This window comes from Ochotona princeps, chromosome 12 (genome assembly GCF_030435755.1).
Source record: "Ochotona princeps isolate mOchPri1 chromosome 12, mOchPri1.hap1, whole genome shotgun sequence".
Taxonomy (NCBI): Eukaryota; Metazoa; Chordata; class Mammalia; order Lagomorpha; family Ochotonidae; genus Ochotona; species Ochotona princeps.
In genome coordinates this window covers 54,747,457-54,754,008 of record NC_080843.1, presented here as the reverse complement: position 1 = coordinate 54,754,008, position 6,552 = coordinate 54,747,457, and the positions used below count along the sequence as shown (strand labels likewise).

Below are 6,552 nucleotides of genomic sequence, written 5' to 3'. Positions count from 1 at the left end.
TGATTTGACAAGAAGCAGAGACAGAGCAGCAGATCACAGACAGGCAGTGTGAGAACAGGGTGGATTTCACAACCCAGTCAGCCCCCTAGAGCTGAATTGGGCACCATTTTGCATAAGGAGGCAAAGGCAAGGGAAAGGACTGAGCATACACTGAGCTGGGAGTGAACTCATTTCTGATTCAGTGAACTGCATCAATGTGGCGTTCTACAGGTTCCACCCAAGACAGGTCTGGGTTGCCCTCAGATCTGACGGCCAGCAGATCAAGAACTGTAGTGGTGCTACATCAGGCGCCATTTTGTGCACTGTGGCAAAAGCTTTAGGACTGCAGGGGACAACAGTGAACTGCGCATGTGCTGAGCTCGCGAGAACTCACTAAGGTCAGTGGATTGCACTGGTCCCGCAGGAAAATAATACCGACTGTGGCATTGTATGGGTCAAAATAGGTTCGTGTGGCACCCAGACCTAACGTCCAACAGGTTCCACCACCAACAACCTAGACATACAGGACACCTGGTGTCTCCTTAATCCTGGGACCTGCTCCAACCGGAAGTGGGAGAAAGGTTGCAGAGACAATGGTGCAGCCTCAGCATGGTATCACAGGAGGTGGAGAGTGGTGAGCCAGGAGACCATGGTAGAAATCTAACACAATAACTCAGACCTGGATTTCACTGGAGGGAGTGGCACAATTGGCTGCAAGCAAGGAGTTGTGTACCAACTGCGATCGCATTGCAATCGCATTGTAGACCTATGGGTGACATAGCTTAGAAACCTGCCCCAGTGCTCGCTTCGGCAGCACATACACTAAAATTGGAACGATACAGAGAAGATTAGCATGGCCCCTGCACAAGGATGACACGCAAATTCGAGAAACCTGCCCCAAGGAGAAGACTCTGCTAACCAGTAGTAAAATGACCAAGAGCAAAAGAAGAGACAAAGGCACAATGAATATTACTGAAAACTCTCCTGCAAAGGAGCAAAACCCTATGCCAACCTCAGAGTTCACTGAGAAAGACATTGAGAAAATGGGGGACATAGAATTCAGAAAACTCATTTTAAAGCTTCTGATCAACAATGAGAAGCACATACAAGAGTTCAAAGAATTTAAGGAATATTTTACACAAGCAATAGCAGCAATAAAGCAAATCAAGGCTGATATATCAGAAATTAAGAACACAGTAGAATCCTCTGATTTTATAAGGAGAGAGAGAAACAGACCAGAGGACACACACACCCAGTTTCCTGCATCTAGTTCACCTCAGGACTCTGCCAGCAGGATGCAGTTTTTTCCCCTGGACCTCTGGAGCCATGAGCCAAAATAAACCTTTTCTCTTGATTTAACTGCCCAGCCCTGAACTCCAGGTCCTATTCTTCCACTGCTTCTCATAGACCTTACCTATCCTGCAGGTACATTCATTGCCTAGACACGCTGGGATTTCCAAGGGAAGGAACTATGTAGCTCAATAAACTTTCCTGATCTCCACTAATAAGCAAATAGTGCAAGCTATCTGTAAGATCATGCCTTCCTGGATATTAGTGTCATAGTGGCCTTCTAGAGACCATGTCTGAGAAGCATGAAGTGCTAATGGAACCAGAATAGACATGATGAGACCGAGGCCTTCAGGTAGGGAGGCCCCCGCAGAGCTCAATGGTAAACAGTAGATGCCTACCCGTGTGTAGAAACCGTACAGGAGCATACTCACAGCTCTTTAGCACAGTCATTTAACAATGCTAGTGAGACATGTACTATGACTTAGAAATGTAAGCAATAAAACACACATGTCTCTGCCCTGGGGGAGCCTACATTCTAACAGGAAACAAACCAAAAATAAATGTGAACAGACAAAAATCTGTAAAGCAGATTGGACTTTCATTAAACAGAGAAAAGTCCTAAATGTCAGGAAAGTCTTCTCTAAGGAATAAACACTTAAGCTAATATTTCAAAAATGGAAAAAAGCAGCCCTGCAATGAATCAAAGAACAGTGCTCCAGGCAGAGGGGACAGCCTGTACTGAAGCATTGAGAGAACTCAGCATGGTTGAGAAATGGAAAGAACAAACAGGCTGGTTTACTACAATGGGACAAATGACATAAAACATTAAAGAGAGGTTGAAGAGACAGAGTGTATCAGTGTCAGATTTTATTAGGATTTATAGCTTGGTGTTTATTCAAAGTGAAATGGAAAACATTAAAGGCTTTGCACAGGAGATTAGGCATTGGCACCCATATAGGGAGCCCTTGTTGCTCTTGCAAATGGTCTACTGATGGAGAAGGTAGGAGAGAAGAGTTGAGAGGTTGCTACAACAGTTGACAATGGTGTCTAGATGTGGAAGCAAGGGAAATATTTACACCAAGCTTCAGACTCAGAGTCAACAGGACCTGCTGCTGAATTGGATGGATGCACAGATTAAGCAACGAGGAAGAAACAAAGGTGGCTGAAAGGGAAAGAGGCTTCTCAACCCATTCATTTTTCATCTTCCCATGAAATAAATCATTCTCTGTGAGCAAAACCATGGAAGAGACTCATGCGGGAGTATCTCTCTGTAAATATGCCTTTCCGATAAAAACAAATAAATCTTAAGAAAATCATAAGCCATAAATTCTTTCTGAGGACATAAAGATACCAAAATGACTGCTTCCCTGTGTGAACTGTATTGACAATGGCATGGGAAACTGATGTTCTGCTTTGAGATAATGAAGCGTCCTTATTAAACCGCCTAGAGTTGAGTTTGAGAAGAATGTTGAGAAATCCAGTGCAGGATGGGTGATTGAGAATTCTGACTGTGAAGTTGAGAATAATTTTTTTTCACTTTACAAGATTTCAAATAGTAATTAAACATGCATATTACAGACCAAAAAAAAACCAGAACATACAAAACACAGGAACAGAATGAAGAACCCAGATATGAATCATGCTTGTACAGTTTTGATTAAAAAAAAAAAAACAAGAAGGGTCTGGTGTGGCAGCCCAGCTACTAGAGTCCATCTTCTCTTTTCATGCACCAGGATCCCATGTGGATGTTGGTTCATGTCCCAGAAGCCCTGCTTCCCATCCAGCTCCCTGCTTGTGGTCTGGGAGAGCAGTCGAAGATGACCCAAAGCCTTGGGATCCTGCACCCAAGTGGGATCCTGCAGGGCCCAAGGCTTTGGAGAATAAATTATTTTTCCTGCACTAATTTCAAAGTAAAAACCTTAAGTGAGCTCTTTGAGACATAACTTTAATCACAATAAGCATGCACAAAGCAGAACTTCGGTACTTAATGCCGTTTTATGTCTTAAATGCTACCTACTCTTACACATGACCTTGGACAATATTTAAAAATACAGATTTTCTTTTTTTAGAAGATTTATTTATTTTTATTGGGAAGGCAGATTTACAGAGGAGAGATAGAAAAATTTATCTTCATTCTCCAAGCAGCCACAATAGCTGGAGCTGAGCTGAGCTGATCCGAAGCCAGGAGCCAGGAGCCTCTCTGGGGCTGTCTCCCACACAGATGCAGGGTACCAGGCTTGGGCCATCCTCTACTGCTTTCCCAGGCCACAGGCAGGGAGCTGGATGGGAAGTGAAGCATCTGGGAAATGAACCAGCACCTTTATGGGATCCCAGTGCACACAAGATGAAGCTTTAGCCACTAGCTATTGTGCCAGGCCCTGAAATGTTTATTTTTAACTGATACTATTTCATTACCGTGGCATTAAAAAGGATTCATTAAGATGCAAAAGGAAAACAAGAGACAGAGGAACCAGCATTATAGTACAATGGGTTAAGTTGTTGCTTGTGTAAAATGTGTCAACTTGTTGCTTGTGACACCAGCATCTTAGGAATTGCAAGTTGTCTGTGAATGAATCTAAAACACTTAGATTAATTTAGTAAGTTCTTCAATGGGAGTTGTTTACAAAATTGTCATTAGGAGTGAAGAACTCCCTAAGTAGACACTAGAATAACTAACAAAAAGAAGTCTGGTGATGTGAAAAAGTGAATTTAGACTAAGTGTTGTTATCAATGAAGTGTTCAGTCACATTTGCTGCTGTGGAAATTATCCTGGGATGGGAAGATGGTCTCATTCTGGGCTCTGCCTTCCCCAGCATGAGCACTGGAGGTCGCCCTTGGAGGGCAGCTGAGCTGAAAGATGGTAACACTAATTCACTTCTGTGGCAATTTGCCTGGAGATTTCTACTCAAAATGATCTCTTCATTTTGAATTAAAATTAGGAATTAAAGTAAGAATTTTATAAATAAAGTAAGAATTAAAGTAAAATAAAGTAGGAATTAAAAGCAGCTAATCACCACTCATAAGCTCAATTTGAATATCAGATTCAGAAGTCCTCTTGTGAGTTTCAGTTGCAAAGAAGCAAAACTAAGTTATTAGGTCCTGTCATGATAGCATAGTGGTTAAAGTTCTCTCCTTGGACGCGCCGGGATCCCATAAGGGCATGGGTTCTAATCCCAGCAGCCAAGCTTTCCATCCAGCTCCCTGCCTGTGGCCTGGGAAAGCAGTTGAGGACGGCACAAACACTTGGGACCCTGCACCTGCACGTGGGAGACCTGGAGGAAGCTACTGGCTCCTGGCTTCGGACTGGCTCAGCTCCAGCCATTGCGGTCACTTGGGGAGTGAGCCATCAGATGGAAGATCTTCCTATCTGTCTCTCCTCCTCTCTGTATATCTGACTTTGTAATAAAAATAAATAAATTTTTATAAAAAAATAAAACTAAGGAACTGTGCACATTTTAGGAGCCTCTTAACAGATATCTAAAAATGGTTTATTTGGGGAGATGTATAAACTTCTAAAACATATATGTGTGTATACATATACATACATATATGTGTGCATATATACATACATACATATATGCATATACACACACACATATATGTATGCTAGAGCCAGGATGTCCATTTTCATCACACCTTTCAGTGGCAAAGCTTCTCTGTGGCTGAAGAGTTTGCCCCTTAAAGACTCCAGTGCTCCAGCCAGTTTTTCATTCTGAGAACACACAGTAGTGCTCCCTGCCCCACTCATGCATATTCTAAAACTGTGCCATCCAGCACAGTAGCCACACGTCACATGTGACCTGTGAGCATCTGCGGTGTGCCTACTAGAAGCACAAAAGCACACACTAGATTTTCTTTTTTTTTTTAATCTATTTTATTGTATTGTTGTTGACAATCTTTACATAGTTAATTACAGTTAAAGGAAAAAGAAGGAAAAAAAGAAAAGAAAAAGAAAAAAAAAAGGTTCAGGGGGATAGGGAAGTGGGTAATGCTATTATGTCCATATTGTTTCCATCATGTATCTGAGGTAAAGGGGGATATTGAGGGAGAAGCCCCACCTGGTTTCCCGCCCACCCCAAGTCCTGGATGTGGGGCATGCTCTGAGATATTTGCTCAAGTGGTGTTAATAGTTCTCCAGTTATGAATCGCTGCCAGTTTCGCTCGATGAGGTCGTCCACTGATTGATATGGTCCATCATAAAGTCTCCGTTTGCCCCATATTTCGCTGCCAACAAATAGCTGAGATGAATGATTGTCCTGTTCTGTCTTCTGTCTTTTCTTGGTTAGAGTTCTGAGTCCAGCAGTTCGATTGGGGAGATCTCCAAAGATACTTGAGGTATTCCCAGATTAGTTTCTTGTATGTTCTAGCAAGCACAGGGCCCGGCACAGTCCATCACCCCGATCAGCTGGTGGTTGCAATTGCTGTGTTGGTTCTGTTTTCAGTCCCGAGTTGCACTGGAACCAATGGGTGTTGCAGTCCAGTCTGGTTTGGCCCTTACATCAACCAGTGGGAGCTGCAGCCTAGTCGGGGCGACCCACAATAACCCCCACCAAGCCCGCCCCCTACCCTGGTTTGCCAGTATGTGTAGCAGAAGACCAGTCTGACCCCCATCCCATTTGGCTCTTGTACTTGTCAATGGGTATTAAAGCTTAGTTCTATCTAACCAACTCAACCATCCAGCCCTCAACACACTAGATTTTCTAAGACTTGATCCAAAAGTGGTAAAATACTTCATTCACAACTTTCATAATAATTACATGCTAATATAATATGATATATATGATACATATATATATGATACATTGGGTTAGACAAAACACATTACTAAATTTATGTCTGTTTTTGAATGTGACCACTAGAAATTTTCAAATTACGTAAGTGCCATGTGCCATGTGGATACCAAACAGTATTCCTCTAAAGCTGTAGCAAACTGTCCTGTTCCTCAATGGCAGGATTGGACTTACACAGCAATGATGTGAGTTATGAAGGCCTGAGCCAGAGAACCCCGGGTGCTGATGTGAAAGCTTGCACAACTGAGTAACAGGAGAGCAGTAAGTAATAAGGTGGGCAAAGAAATTGTCCAAAAGAATCATGGGGGCCAGGTATCCCTGGGTGATTCAGGAGGGAAGCTGTGGCTTTCCAAGTGCCATCCACAGACCAGCAGCCTCAAGTAAACACCTGGAAACCTAGGAGGTCTGCGGACCCTCAGGCTCTCCCTCACCACTGGGCATAGGACCCAATAATGCTTTCATAATTCTCCCCTCATTCTGAGGCTGCTCCAAC

At 43.1% G+C, this 6,552-nt stretch overlaps 1 non-coding gene across 1 annotated transcript; it reads left to right on the top strand.

The window, feature by feature from the left end:
* The first annotated feature begins 777 nt into the window (after positions 1 to 777).
* Positions 778 to 884, top strand: LOC118758013 (U6 spliceosomal RNA). The gene has a single exon (XR_004995481.2). It is a non-coding gene; the product is annotated as a U6 spliceosomal RNA (small nuclear RNA).
* The last annotated feature ends 5,668 nt before the right edge of the window (positions 885 to 6,552 follow it).